This window comes from Colias eurytheme, chromosome 24 (assembly GCF_061535395.1).
Source record: "Colias eurytheme isolate Ceu_HAF_F1 chromosome 24, ilColEury1 Martin Lab GWU primary, whole genome shotgun sequence".
Lineage (NCBI taxonomy): Eukaryota > Metazoa > Arthropoda > Insecta > Lepidoptera > Pieridae > Colias > Colias eurytheme.
The window spans coordinates 7,476,041-7,492,912 of NC_143003.1; the positions used below are offsets into that span (position 1 = coordinate 7,476,041).

The 16,872-nt window shown below is 34.7% G+C and overlaps 1 protein-coding gene across 9 annotated transcripts in view; it reads right to left on the bottom strand.

The window, feature by feature from the left end:
• Positions 1-16,872, bottom strand: part of PMCA (plasma membrane calcium-transporting ATPase 3) — a 126,064-nt gene that overhangs the window by 60,240 nt on the left and 48,952 nt on the right. The window contains exon 1 of one of the 9 annotated variants that reach the window (XM_090115777.1): positions 8,608-8,853. The exons of the other annotated variants lie outside the window; for them this stretch is intronic. The gene's annotated coding sequence lies outside the window, so the exon portion shown is untranslated. Of the gene's footprint in view, positions 1-8,607; positions 8,854-16,872 lie in introns of those variants that run through there. 9 annotated transcript variants of the gene reach the window in all.

Below are 16,872 nucleotides of genomic sequence, written 5' to 3' on the forward strand. Positions count from 1 at the left end.
TTTTTATAAGCCGAGAGATAATTTTTGGTTATGTAATGATATGAGTTACGTAACGTTGTCGCCTGAAACTTCAGATATAAAAGTTCATAAGTGTGCAGGTGTCACATATACTTTTTACAAAGTAGCTATTACGTCATCAAAACATCATGCACACATATCAACATACTTTTTTATGAACAATAGGTACTAAGTATCTACTATTAATGAAATCTATTTAACATCCTGATTACAATATGAACAACTTAATACATACAAATCCCAAAAAATTGTCCATCACTTTTGCAACAAACTATACATAAATTTATAATTGTGCGTAATGGAGTAAAAACATGACGTCACACTATTTTCCGCTCCACAATAATTATTCATTATTTAATTATCTTTACGTGCAAGCTATATTTATCGTTACTGGGATGTGATTCACACAACTATTATTCCCTGGTACCTAATGCTGATTTCACTGTTCCCAACGTGTTATTTAAAAATACACACACATTGTAATAATTTTCAGCGATCGGTCCAGGTCTTTTGCTGATAATTTTTTGTTTTCGCACGTTTCATTTTTTCTTATATGTGTTCAAAATTTAGTAAGTTTTTAAATTCAACACTTTTAAAATATAGTAGGTAATATTTAACTTTATTTCATCCACCACAAAAATAACCAAAACGTGCTTAAAATATCTACAAGAATTTATAGCACTTGACATTGCAATTTCTAAAATAAACGTAAAACCTATTAAACCTATATGTTTTACAAAACAACCGATATAGTAAAGTAAGATACAAATTACGATTTGTCCAACAATCAACATTCTACGCAAGCTAGTACTAGCCAAAATTTTAACAATAGGCCATGCACATAATATGCAACGATAACACGTAAATCTGACAAAATTATCACTGAAACCGCTTACAGAATTATCTATACATATAATAAAATCGTAGGAAAGTCAAAACTGTACATTGAATATTTTTTTAAAAGAATACATAATCCATGATCTATAATCGATATAGAAGCCAAAAATATAGTTTTTAGAATTTTTGTCTGTTTGTCTGTTTGTCTGTTTGTCTGTTTGTCTGTATGTTTGTCCGAGCTAATCTCGAAAAGTACTGCATAGATTGACTTCAAATTTTGCATGAATATTACTAACAGGTCGTGTGAGGTTTTTTTAAACATATTATCATGCTATCACCTCCGGGGGAGGAGCTGTGAACCTTTACTTTTCTTACGTATTCCGTGTACTACGACAGCGTACAATCTAAAGACTCATGTTTAAATGTTGTTTTTGAGTAAGCCATGCTATTATCTAGCTTTACACTATAAAAACTACGTCATTTACGTAATTTGGGCAGAGAAACTGTTTAATGAATCTTAGTACTATAAAGACAAATTTGATTCAGCGCCATCTATGAGATTTCGTAAAAATCAAATCAATTTACATGTTATCACTACTGAACACAATGTTAAAAATTAATAATTTAAATATAATTATGTTATTTATTTATTTAACTCTTTAACCCATAATAAATCTTCCCTTCCCTATAAGGTGCGCTTATATAATTCGTGTGAATATACTACATTTTTAAAAGTGAGGGTAGATGTATATTATTTTAAGTCAAACTAGACACCATTACAGTTAATCTAATATTGATTGTGTTCATTGGTTACATTTTTAAAAATCTTCGTGTTTTAATAATTCGATCACGAGGCGGGACTCTAATACAAAAAGGTTAGTTCGTTGATAATTATTATTCCTTCATCATTTACATGTTGTTAGTAAAAATATACTTTGACTGTTAATACTTTTGTTCAGTATTTATCTGTATGATTATTGCTTGGTAATTAATATATTTTCATGTCGTATACCTAATTATAAACATAAGTGTGATGTGAAACTAGCTGGATTTATTTTTACACACTCACAGTCTTATATTTTGTGTTAATGTTAAAATAGTATTAATAGTGTAAATCATAATATTTTTTCAAAGTTAAAAATATTTCCTTTTTTCTGATGGTGTTGCCATCGAATTAAACCGCGCTGTCGTTTCGTTCACAAAAAGTCATGTTATTAGGACCGAATATGTAGCCGCCTCAACTTACGGAAACGAGAGTAACCTGCGTTGTCTGTTAGTTATTGTATAGTCGAATTTAACGTTACATGGAAATTGGAATCTAAATATATGTATACCTACTTATATTAAATCTGTAGAGGTCAATTCTGCACATGAAATATATTTCCTAAATAACTATCACGAGGTGATTAGAGATCGACATCGACGTCAAAAATGTTTGTCCGTCTGTCTGTCTGTATAACCGTTATAGAAACAAAAACTACTCGACGGATTTAAACGAAACTTGGTACAATTATTTTTCATATTCGTGAGCAGAGCAGCAACTCCATTTTTAAGCTTTCGTCGCGTGTGCGTTCTTAATGCGTGTATCTTAATGGTTAAAGCTACACAGAAATCAAGTATGAAAGAAATGTTCTCCATATTATATAAAAAATATCTCCCGACATCATAAATGTCTATCTTTTATGGTTGAGCTTAGGAGTTCAAAGCTTTCTGATTATATTTGTCTACTAGCTGTCCCCGCGACTTCGTTCGCGTGGAATAGTGACTATGGGACCTATGACCATGGGCTCAGGGTGGGGCAACAATAAAAAATCATTTTTATTTTCATGCTCCCACTCCCGCGCCCACTCGCACTACCACGCCATATGCCACGTTCAGCCCTAATCCCACGCCCACGCCCACTCCCCTTCACAATTAGTACCTACCAGATCAAAGCCAGGGTAAGCGCCCCACCCAGCCCCACCGTGGCTACGCCCATGCTGAATTACTACTTAACATACAATTATTGAGTAAATACGTACAACCATACTGTACTGTTGTACTACCATAAATAATTAAAAGAATTGTTATTAAAATTTCTTACTAAACTGAGCTAAAAAACTTACGTACCAAATTATTAAAGAAAATCAAGAAATAGTATTTTCTGATGTTTGATTTTACGCGAGTATTATACATTTAGAAATTAAAGACTTTTTAACGGATTTTAAACCAGTCTCCCCGTGACCACGCTCGCTGTAAAGTGTTCGAAACGTCGGGAAAATAATAGAATGAATAAATCGCGTTTAAAATCCGTTAAAAAGTCTTTAATTTCTAAATCAAGAAATGAAATGCCTAACCTATACCAAATAGTTACTAGATACATATTATTGTAATTAAAAATTATGATTAGTATATAATATCGAAAATCAAAAAAGAAATGCCTAACTAATTCTACGTAAAATTTCTTTTAAATTATGTCATATTATTTTTTAGGAACCAGGGGGGGAGAGGAGCAAATTCTATTTCCTTCCTTTCTTAAACGGATGTTTTTAATAATCTATGGTGTAGCCAGTAGCCACTGATCAGCTTAATCGATACTCAGTTTTTATCAAATCCAGAAACAAATCCAAATTAGATCTTTCCTGTCTCACGCACGTAACTAAAGGCTGAAGAGAGAGAGAGCACGTAACTAAACCGTTGAGACGAAGAAAAGTGTATAGAAAAAGGAATAAATAATTTCATAAACTTCCCGACGATCTTTAAAAATAAATTATAACTTTCATTTTTTTCATTCCCACTTTTACCCCTATGTAGGTATAATAAGTGGATGAACCAATTTTGATACACTTTATCTAAGAACCAGCGTCGGAAAATATTCTGCCTAACAAAAAAAACCGCATCTAATTCGGTTTACCTGTTAGCCAGCTACGGTGCCATAGACAGACACACACACACACACAGAAATACATAGCGGTCAAACACATAACACCAGTCTTTTTGCGTCGGGGGTTAAAAATATAATACGACATAATTTAAAGGACATTTTATGTGGAAAATTTACCTATACACCAGGGTAGATAATTTTTGAAACAAAAAAAAATCGCAGTAGGATGAAACCCATTAGAAAAGGATATGATAAAAATGTAAGGAAAAATAAATTACGGTCAATCGGAGTTCGGGAAGTGCGAGGGGGGGAGCTTTTAAGAGAAAAAAATGGTTTCTCTCGATTTCTCGATAATAATAACACCTGCAAATTTTTTTCTACATATTTTAATTGTACAGACATCACTTTTCCACAATTTTATTATATGTATTGATGATGATGATTGAGATTATAACACTCTTAGTCCGTTTTAACTTAATTTTTATTCACCCGCATCAGTGCCACCTAAAAAATCTTTATATATCGAAATTCGAGCAAAGTTAAGAAAATGAGAAATAAGAGTTCTCAAGGATCGTTAGAGATAAGAGGCTTACTATTGACCGAAAACAACATGTGTTATGCCGAACCTGAAACCGCTTCACAACGAGAATTGCGGCTCACAGCTGACCGCGAACGGCATATACTATCCTGTGAGACCGAAACCTTCACTGAGAGGGTATATATAACGTCTCACAGCTGATCGCAAATGGCATATTGTACTATCCCGTGAGACCGAAACCCTCACTGAGAGGGAATTACGTCTCACAGCTGATCACGATCGTCATATTTTATCTCGAGAATTCTGAAACTTTTACTCAATATGAAGACCGTTTGACAAATAATAGGGTGCACCATAATATTATTCGATCTCTCGAAGATGAACATGAGCAATGACTAGAGTAGGGACGCGAATATTACCATTATTTGAGACAAGAACGATTAATAAGTTTGTTTAATGAAAGATTAAGAATTGAAACTATTGGTCTCTTTAAACGGACGAATAGCGAGAGGCCCGTCTTACTGCAGACAGATTTCGACACAGTCTTAATGACTTAGAGGTAAACTGTAAACATAGAAGATCAATCTACAAATTCGGTGGTGTGGTCCGACAAAATAATATAAAAGTGGGTTTGCTTATAACCTCACAATTGATTACAGATCATCTTCTGTATAGGCGATATTAACGTAGTATGTTCTTTTTGTAATGCTTTAAAGTGGAGTAAGGAGTCGGCTTTCGTTTGAAGATACGCCGGAACCTTTGAAATCACTACTTTTAAGTTTTAGAGGAACATGTGCAATCTAAACAGTTCTTAGACAATATTAGCTCTTATAGTATTGCGTTTTAAATGATCCTTTGGTGCTCAACAATTATCAGATGCTCCTTTCATTCTTACTTTTAAGATACAAGGTCAAGTTTATCATTTGATAGGATCCCTTTTGCCTGAAGGCCAACCTAAGTTTCTTTAAATATATTTTGTATTCGACTACGACGAATAATCGAATACAAGAAATCAATATTTCTCGAATTTAAAACTGAACTCATTTCACAATTTTAGAACATGTTAATTCATCAGGTTAATCCGTATATATGCGTTTTAAATCGACATTAGAAGCTTTTCCTCAAGATGGTGATATTAATATAAAATTGGTATAAATGCCGATAGACGGAAGTCTATCAGCACTCAGGAATTCCCTGAGCGTGTTATAACGCCCAGGCCACAGTATTACAATTTTTCCTACAGTAGGGCGACGAATGTATTTTCGCATAGCAACGGAGGGGAACTCGTGGGGGGTAAAGTGACGCGGGCCACGTACCACAAACATGTTTAGTTTGTGGTACCGAGCGCGAAAGAAAGTCATCGTGTTTTTAGTAAAGTTACTATCTAAACTAACGTAATTTATTACTTAGGTACATATTCTATAATGGCGCGCTCAAACTGTTAATCTACATTTAATTTAGATTATTATTTTAATTACTAAGAAATGTAGAATTTAAATCACATTCATTCATGTTTTCCTCAGATATTCGATGTCTATGATTTTCGATGATTTTAAGATTTTCTTATCAGAGTATTCAATTTTAATGTAGTTAAATTTTATAAGAGACAATTAAGAACATTCAAAAATAAAGTGTCACGTATTTTTTTTAAACGACGAATGACGAAAAACGACCGAATCGCGGACGAAGTCGCGGGCAACAGCTAGTCATACAATAATGCAGTTCATCAAATTATCATTTTAATGGGGACTGATTTTGTGGGCGTTCAACATCGCTTCCGCGACGCATGCCGCGCCGCAATCTGGCGCCCAAGACTCGACTGTAGTTAATTTTCACTATATGATTGGTTATTATATTAATCGTACTATCGTAAACGTAGTAATGTATTCAATGTTTAAGTATGTGTGTGAATTATTAATAATTTTAGCTCTTGATAATGAGTTTCATATTTCTGTTGTTTTTAATAACGTCAGATGAATTTAAACGATATAAACATATATACCTAGGTTTTGAAACAATACTGTCCCGAAAAGGCGAAACTATGACTAAATTAATATGTAGCATAGATAGGTACCTACTGAAAGAACTTTAAAGTATTTTTTTAGCACCTACCTAATTCAATTGATTTGAATTAATGAACCAACATGTATAAAAAATTACCAATTTAAATGCTTAATATAATCAACGGTTCGATATGTTCATTATAATTACAAAATTACTATTAAACAGTAAACAGATAGAACAGTAGAACGGAACGTCAGTTTTCAGCCCTATCAACACTATAACCAGTGGGGGTCGGAATTAACCAGATGTTTTACGAGCCATGCATTAGAAGCCTTAGCTCACTGCTGCGTGACCTAATCAGTTTATACGATCTATACTTTGTAAGGAGAACTTGGTTGTATATTACTACTAAACAACTGGCCCGATTATGATGATACTGATGATTTAGGAAATATATTTTAAGAAGGTGGTACCTAGTGGTATTTTCATCGAAGCATCTCTTAATTTCTTTTATAAAACTATTATAGGTACTTAATGAAGAATGAATTCGTACCCAAATTCAAGTGAACGAATTCCATCTCATTTCATGTAAAAGGAAAGAGAGAGACAGAAAATTTACTATCTAGGTTACGTTGGGTACCTACTACGGACTTCACAATTAAGAAACACACCCTTATATTAGCACTGAAGGTTTGCAAATTTAGCACAAAGTACTTTTGTTAGCGGACTAAAATTTCCCTGCAAGAAAGTTATGTTTTATAATCATACTAGCGGTCCGCCCCGGCTTCGCCCGTGGTACATATTAATTATTAACATTTTCTCTACATAAAAACCATCCTCGTACTTCAAGGAATATAATAAAAAAAGAATTATCGAAATCGGTTCGGCCGTTCTCGAGTTATGCGCTTACCAACACATTTTGCGATTCATTTTTATATATAAGATTATGTATATACTACTGAAATTCACAAAAAGGACTGTTTACAAAAAATAATAATCAGAAACATGGCTCGATAATAGAGAATTACGTAATCGTACGCTACGCTATCGACTGAACCCGAGTAACTGGAAAACTAACCTAGCGTTCCACTCGTATAAAACATAGTACAATTTGAGTAAATAATAAGATGGTTAAACAAGGCATGGCCAGATTATTGATGGGTAACCTCTTGAATAAACTGTTAATAAAAATAACAAAACAATACCAATAAAAATAAGTACTAAATTTTTAAATCAAATAACTATGAAGCGATTGAATACTCACAACCGTAATTCCATCAAGTAATTCAAAGCATTACTGTTACACAAGCAAGGTATGCTAATCTCATTAATGCACCACAACACTACACAACAATACACTTCATATATACGATGCACATTATCTGAAAGCGGAAACTCGTATCAAACTGAATTAAAATATCGGCGGCGTTACGCAACCGGCACATGGCAACTCAGCTATTTATGAAATAAGCCGATACTTGATCAATGTTGCCAGCCTTCGAGACCATCTATAACGTGCCGACAAAAGGTTTGCGCACCGCTTTCTTTAATGGTTGCATAAAGGCGAACCTTTTCGAATACTCAAGTTGAAACTTCATACGACGAAATTCAACTGACCTACCACTACATTTTAACAACCCCGAATTACCAAACACGAATCCGGCTAGTCGGTTACGATTCCAATATAAAACGTATTGTCGTACGCATTTATGGAACAACATACAGTAATCAATACTCGATGAAAAAGTATCGAGTTGAGGCTTTCAGAGCGAGCAGGCCGTATTCGATTACTGTGACCTTACTTCTTGAGTAGAATCGATGCTGTGTCGAATTCGGGGTGAGTCAGCCTGCCTCTCTTGGCGCGATGTATAATTATTTCGCGTCTAGACAACTGGCGACGACCCGGCGCCGTCTATGGTAATATAATGATGCTGCAGTGACATTTCTGCCATGGCAATTTGTAACTGGGACGGCGATGCCGCATTTTTGGGCCAAAAACCTAGATCCGACCGACACACCCTATAAAGACTGAATATTTATGAGTCGACGTTACTACTACGTTCGCTCGTGACACCCAACTGCTGTTACGTGATGATGTACCCACTAGCGTACTACGCCGACACTCATAAATGGCTATAATTATGATTAACTAATTCATTTTCAACGGCTCAACTTTAATAAGTAGGCAATTAAAACCGTCATAGCACAACAATTTCCAAGTAGCGAACATAAAAGAACACTCGTACTCATAATTGAACCGAAAAGGTTGCTTATCCAGCTCGCACGTCGGCTCGGAGAGCACTCGGGGGTCTTTAGCAAAATTTCGTTTGAAGCGATGTTGGCATACCTGAAGATGCGTCGAGTGCAGGGGAAGAGAGAGGACGGAAAACGAGTGGCGTTCCGCGGGCCGTCCCTTATCTCCATATCACTCCACATGCACACATGATCGTCCACTAGAGCGCCGCGTACATCGCTCTCGGTCGCTATCCGTTCACGCGACTAATTTGTCACCTAATTCGTCAGACACTTGAGTCATAATTGCTTGTGAATTTTCGCGCGGCACCAGGGGGTCACACATATTATGAAATAGTAACGGGGACACGTGCTATCGGCAGAGAGGGACGGATTCACTGAACGTCCTTGGCGAGAGGGGGCAGGGGGCGCCTGCGGCATCAGACGTTTCAATCATCCCTCGCGCGAGCGAGAGGCGGCGCGGCCGCGGGCGGCGGCCGGAGCGAGACGCGCGATGCCGTGCTATTGACCGGCGCGCAGACCACGCCCACCCGGGCGAGAGGGGTGCTCTGATGCTCCAAGTGAAAATCGAACGTCGGCCCGGGCAGACGCGGTTCAGCATCTGCATCAAGGTTACCGTCGAATTATCCTGCACTTCCTGCATTTCCGCTCACGAGTAACGGCCTAATCCCATCGCGAACAATCGATGGGCCTTCGATAGCATCGTGGGGCGGACGTCATCGCGGCACGCGACCCCAGCGTACTACTTGCGTACCGTACGGACGTAATCCTTTACTGTCGCGTCAAAAGTTTTAACCGGCCGGATCTTTCAGCTTTAGTTATAGTTCATTGAAAACCTTTAACACTCGACGTAGTTTGAAAGGCGACACCGTGTGGGCTAGTAACCTTCGGTGAGCATTACGCAACCGACCTACCTTTCTGCAATAAAACCCGAGTGTGCATGTTCTTCAAACTGTTTTCCTCTTGCAATTATTTATAGAAGAACATTCGATATTTCCCTTAGTTAAGAGTTTATAGCCAGAAATCTCCTCGAGACGATTACAATGAATCAAAAGACTTCCGAGATTCGGTTCCAATACTCCAGAATTCAAACCTTCTATTTCGCTTTGATATTTCGAGCTATAAAATATATTAAACATTATTTTCAGTCCATTTAAGGTTGCTGCAGCGATTTAATCTGCCGAAAGCGAGCCTCGGCCTGTATCTTTGCTCCTAATCGCGTCTGAAAATGATACGCCTCTGCCAAAAGATACGGGGATCGTAAAAGGAATGACGCTTCTCAATTTTCATTTCTTTTGTACACAGGAATATCCGAAAATATGAGCAACATGGGTATTGAAATGTTTTTGTTGAATTACAATATCGCAAGAAGCGAGCCTCGGCAATGCTTAAATAATGAACTTGCCCTTTTCTCCGAGTATTTTTGCGAGGCCTAAATCAATAAAGTACATATTTTTTTCATTTACAGGATTTGTTCATTTTTCAAATAGGTAGAATAAGGAATTGGTGTAAATGTTAAGATATTCCATGAATATGATTCATATTTATTATAGTTTTAGATATTATTTTTTCAGGTATTAAATTCTGCGATTTATTAAATGGTACATATTTATCAGCTAAATTTCCAAGGTGGTCCCAATTGCAATGGCAAAACCATATTATAATAATCAAAATATATAAAAATATTTAGCTTTTATTCCTCACAAGTTATAGGTACATTTTGCCGTAAATGGTAGCTATTTATTATGTTTTTTTGTTTAAAATGTTACGTAACAATAGCACGTTCGTGTAGTTAATAGCCAAGTTACAAAGTGAAATAAATGAGTCATGAGAGATTGGCAGCTTCGACAATATGTTTAATATTATTCCCAAAACTAGTAAATTTCTGTTTTAAATTGATTTGAAGTGTAGATGTTGAATTCTGTGAAACATTGGAATAATTCAATGTTTTACAACTCTTCTGATATTGTAATGTTCTAGAATCATTGGGTTTGTTGCTACTTCCAATAACTTTTCATTCGCTATCTTCCATTTAAATAGCTCGTTATCGTCTTTTACTTAGTATTTTGCAAGTATATATTTGTGCCTATACTAAATAATTATTTTAACTACCTACTATTTAATAGATACTTTGCACAAAAAGTTTAAATAGTTAAAATATATTTTACATGAATAAATATAGGTATTTTAACTGTTTAAATTAACAAATATTTTACAACACAAAAGCAATTATCTGATATTAGTGCCTACGACAAATTTTCCTCTTTTAAATACTATATCAAATTAAAACAGGATAAGCCAACATTTCAACCAGACCACACACAATTTATCAACACTAAATTCATTCACACGAAAAGCATATTTTGCACTTGTATTGAACCAAGGAAAATCACCAATTTCGTAAGTAATACGAAACGTGTCTACCCTCTGAAAATGTTCACCACCCTGACCTGAAGATAATTAAGTGTTTTCGCTATCTTTCGCCTCACTAATTACGACATGTCTGGAAAAATATTTTAGCACAACAGCTAAGAGTTCACGGATTATTAGTGTAAGTATAAATAATCTGATGAAAATAGTTTCACTATTACTGTGTTTTTTGCTTTTAAGAAAAAATAAAATTATCTCATTCTCGAAATCAAATTAAAGTAACAATCGAATAACCTATTGTTATTGAATAAAGTCCAATTAATAGAACATTTTCTATTATTTATCGAGACATCTATTTATGTAACAGGAAAAATATATTTTTAAGTTGTTCTAATACAATAAATAAATACTAAGTTCTATAATAAGAATACTCGTACCCTCAAAACTAGGTCACAATATTTTTTGTAGTTCACAGAGAAATCTAGCAGGCATTACAAGCTGTTTGAAGGATCCACGTGCACAAGAATTGCTCGTGGAACTTAAGTATAAGAAGTCGAAGTAACTACATATTTATTTTTAGATATAATTCAAGTCTAGAGATGAGATTTCTTCAGGCAACATTAGTATAGTCGGGGTTGAAAACATTCCTCATGCAGTCATTCACTCGAAAGCACAACTCTCATTGAAAGTTTTTCTTGATAATATTTTATAAAAACTTCAAAGTTCACCAAGACTTTTAATTAGTTGTTCTATAAAATCAGTATTAAAATTTGCATCTAAAATCCGATGCAGGAGTAAACCATGATGTCTTAAAGCAGTATTACTTCCAGTGTGGGAAAGAGATAGCGCTACAGCTCTGTTATTTTTCCTCACTGGAAATAAGACTAAAAGGAATCACCTAAAACCCTCTGGTGTCATCTTCGCACAATAGGCCGAGTGTTTTTCCTTTTCCTTTCCATTTCGTTCAATCCGTATTTTAACATTAAATTAGCAAAATTAAAAAAAAAATATGTCTATACAAAGCATCACATACAGGGTGCATCAAAATAATAATGCTCCACATATAATTCCATAATCTACGAGTTAGTAAATACTTGTCCGTCGTGTGTAAACTTGGCACCAGCACTGATTGCTTGAACATCGAGATATTGATTATTCCACCGTTACATTCCTATCCTTGACAGAGGAAATTTCGACAGTGCACACGTAACACTCGAATTTGTTGATGTAAGACTTGAAATACTACCAACATCTTGATTGGAAGATAAATTGAAATTTTGTTTTGCAACTTGAAAATAACCTCCAATAAAAAAAGTCTTCTTGTTCTCCTGAATTACAAAAGCTTTCTAGTTCCAAAATTATATAGATGGCCCGCCGAAGCAACAAAAAAGAATGTAGTACCTACCTATTCTCAGACTCACAATTTAGAAATAATTGTAAAAATAAATCTTAAAACGATATTATTAGTTTCCTAAATCCAACTGCTTCTAAGTTCTACCGTATCGTCAGAAAATGCAATACAAGTCATTTATGTACTACAAATCCGTACAATTTGTAGTATGTACATCTATTCCGCTTGCCAGATACAGTTAATTTTCTTAGTGCAACACTATCCGCAAATACCAAACACCATTTACAATGAAATGGGCAACTATCGAAACAATTCCGTGGAATACTGGGACGCTTTTAAAGTAGGTATGTAACCTTGCATTTCGATGGGAAATAATGTTATTTTCAATGCTGTGTTTTTTATTCTTAAATAACAATCAGACATTTGGCAAAATAATAATACTTCGGATAATTATATTAGGTATTTGAAGTCATTGAAATAACTATGTTTAAACAATATTTTTCACCTGAATAGAAACCACAATCCTAAAAAAGAATAACTAACTAACTACTGGGTTTGTCAGGTTTATTAACCGATTGGTTCGTGTACAGAACACAGTAAATTTCAGCACAGATAAGAAAAAATATTTACTGAAAATAAAGATCAAAAGAAGCAGCATGGGTACAGGCGAATAAATCACAAAAACAATACATAAAAAGTTAAAAAGGGTCATCCATAAAATAAGGAACTGAGCATTGTGTATTTTGGACAAAATAACAAAGCGGGAGATAGCCGTAAAGTTAATTTTAAAAGTTACCGTCTTCGTTGGCCATGCATTGCTTTTGTTGAAATAATTATTCGCTTGTTCCAACTTAATAAGGCCAAGTTGACCCAGTTGAGGGGCGGTTTGAAAATATTTACATTAATTAATTACTGCTTATGTATTTAAGGGGTGATTAACGATGCCCTTCGGCGCGATTTCGTAACGTCAGAACAAATATGGTGGACGGTACTGAGCAGGTAAATGTCCAATTCAATGGCGATAGCTCGTGAATATTTTTTGATATGACATCATTGAACGTTGACATTTTATTTCGTGCTATATAGTTCAAACTCAAACTCAAACTCAAACATTCATTTATTCAATTAGACTACTATTTAGTAGCACTTTCGAATCGTCATTACATAGTATTTTTAACATTTACCACCGATTCGGAAAGCTGTATCTATGGAGAAGAATCGGCAAGAAACTCCATAGTTGCTCTTTTAAAATAATGTCAATAAATTTACATAATATGTAACTTATATCTAACTACATAATATGCCAAAGAACTGTCCTGTGGTTTTTACGCGACAACCCTCCATGGGTCTTTATCGTCCATATATTCCTGAATACTGTAGTACGCTCTCTGAACTAGTACATTTTTTATGTAAGTTTTAAATTTAGAACTACTAAACTCTTTAATATTGTGAGGAATTCTATTGTATAAGCGTATACCTTGACCCATAAATGAATTTTTAACTTTAGCTAATCGGAAAAATGGCATTTCAATTCTATTCCTGTTCCTTGTGCCATAATCGTTCAGGTTTGAATCTCAACAAGTAAAATAATTTTATACTAATATTGATATTCATAATTTGCTAACATGTAGGTACATTCTTTTTGCTACCACTCAGTTGACTTCACCTCCAAACCTACCAAGCGAACTAATCAAATTTCGAGCGATACCGTCCTATTTATTTAATGTGCTGCCACATTGTACATGGCTAAAGGTCTGAAAAATTGGGTGATTCATTTGCGACCCCCATTCCGCGGCTGTAATTAATCCACGAGTCGGTGTGGAGAGATCATTCATCATGCACTGACAGGGACATTTATTGCCCGTGTTTCAGATAACATTGACGAGTTTGAGATTTTTTAAATACCCTACTTTTTGGGTGTCAGAAATAATTGGTGATATTTTTGAAACGAAATAGTAAATTGGAGATTGTAATTGAAAATATCTTAACCTATAGGTAGGTACTAAGCACAATTAAAATTTAAACATTAACTACCTATTAGATATAATCACATAAATCATCATTGCATATTACCTAGACAACAAGACTGTTTCAAAATCGCATGTTTAAATTTAAAAATCAAAACAATAAACATCCAGAATACATAGGGATTAGTGTAAATGTTTAAAAGTAGCCTTCATTAATTCTCAAATTAGCTCACAAATTATTTCGAGTCATAAATTAAAGAGCAATTAATAACAATTCATATCGGCCTTGCTCCATAAATTACAAATATTTATCATAGCATCATAATAAATTGTAACATCCGGGAATTGCCCCGCCGCGTCCAGCAGTTTGGGCCTGATTACGTTCTTACGGGTTATTCTTTAAGAAAGCAGAGAATGTGAATTAAATTGTAATAACTTTATTTATTTTAATCTAAAAGGACTATATTTAAAAAACAAAAGTACGTAGTTCACAACGACATTTCGATAGTTATAAGTTATTTCATCATCATCGTCGCATTGTTATATTTGTATGTGTATTCACACATACAAACAAACAAACTTAGGCAAATGAACTCTCTGAAATTTTATGCTATTGTTTAAAAATGACAAATATTTTTAGCCCGTAAATTACAAATATTTTTAGCATACGATAATGGTTCAATTTACGATCCATAGCGCAGTTCTTAAATGGGAATGCTAGGCGCGTTCCACCAAATTGGTCAAAATTGCTTTGTTCCTTTACGTAGTGGGTAAGTACTTACTACCTCATAGTTTAGGATGTGACGTCTACCCATCTCGTACCTACGTTACGTATTCAAGAAAACTATAGCCACATTGGGAAGCAGCTTCTTTTTAACCGTGATAAGTTAAATAATCCATATTGCGATTCTACTGTAATGTGTCATTAAAATAAAAATATTAAATAATAATACGTCCTAAGGTATGGATTATGGCTTCAGTCAACTATTCGAAAAAACCTTTCATTTTGGGTTTCATAAAATTTTTATGTATGATTGTATCGTTTCCATAGCTCTACTTCGATATGGACTAGATAATACTCATTAATTATTCAAGCACATTAGTATGTCAGCAAAATAAAAAATCTAATCATCATAGGACAATAAATCAAGGAGTACTTAACTCTTCATCTCCAGCAACACTGTACTTCTGAAAAACAATGTTATCGCGGCATTTAATCGTTGACAAGGTCTCGTACAGAATCTAACTATTAAATATTTACCTACCTACGAAACTGAGGTTAACCGTATATTTACATAATTCAGATTTAATTCCACCGTATCGATGGAAACCCGTGCCACAAACATAGCCCTCGCAGGGCGATGACCTGACAAAAATTGGCAAAAAGATCTCTTTGATAAAAAGAGCACTTATATTATCTTGAAGCGGCTGAAAAGCTGGAAGCGCTGTTAAGGTATGTATAAATTTAGCAAGAAGCACTCTATAAAAGTGACAGAGCATGTTCTTGTAAACTAAATCTATCGATCATTCTATTGGGTATTTTGTTAGACTTAGGATATTTCTGTTACCCTATAGAGAGATTATCACTCAATTAGCAAATACTAAAAACGAAATATCATTTACTGTTTCTGCATATATAACAATAAAAACTATTTAGCACTACATAACAAAATTAATAATATAACAATATCTATTGAACCTTTTATCACTTACAAAGCGATACAATCAACACGTCTATCATAATTTTTGAGCAGTGGGCCTAAGCTTAACATTTGCTGGAATGTAGGCACGATTGCCATTCTAGTTAGGACATAATATTTGATCTGAGATCATAAAGCAACGTAATATTGTGAAGGTCGTCTAACTTGCCAACTGCCACATATTGATGAAGTTGAGGAATGCGTGACTCATATTATTTGCAGTGTTTTATGTTAATGCTTATAATAAGGTAAGGCTTTAATGGAAGTTTAAGTTGAATACTTAATTCTTCGCCACGCTAAAACCTTCGTATATGTAACTCCTGAAAGGTTTAAAAGGTTAAATGTTATCCACACCTAAGTAAATAGTTACTGCAAGTGCTTAGCTGTCATATGTTTCAAGAGCTTCTAAAGGAAGTCTAATTGATTGAATCAATTTTACGATCACTTTGTAGTGAGTAAGGTTGTCCTTGATACCACATTTCAAACTGCTAGCAAAATACCAAATTATTCCTTGATCAATTAGCCAACCACAACAAAACAGAAGCTTATCACCAACAATATCATTACAGAACAATCTCGGTCCCCTCAAGCGGCTGTGCAATGGAATCGCGGTGTTTATCAAACCGTGTGACAAGCTCGTCAACCTTCAATTGGCCGGCAATTGATACCATTATATCATTGATCCTAGTCACTGCTTGGACACTTGTGTCATGACAATCACATTTATATCAGTTGGACAATCGATCCTTGTTAAGATCGTAATACATTCAAAGAGATGGTTTGTCCGAAATATATGGTGGGTCAGGTTTGCCATAATTCTTTATATATACGAAAATATCTCGAAATAAAAACAACTCAGCTAAATGAGATGTATGGTAGTGTATTCAACGAGAAAGTTTGTCCTAAACATGATATGGTAGGGCAGGATTCTCATAATTCTTTGGACACAGAAATGTCACGAAAAACAAATG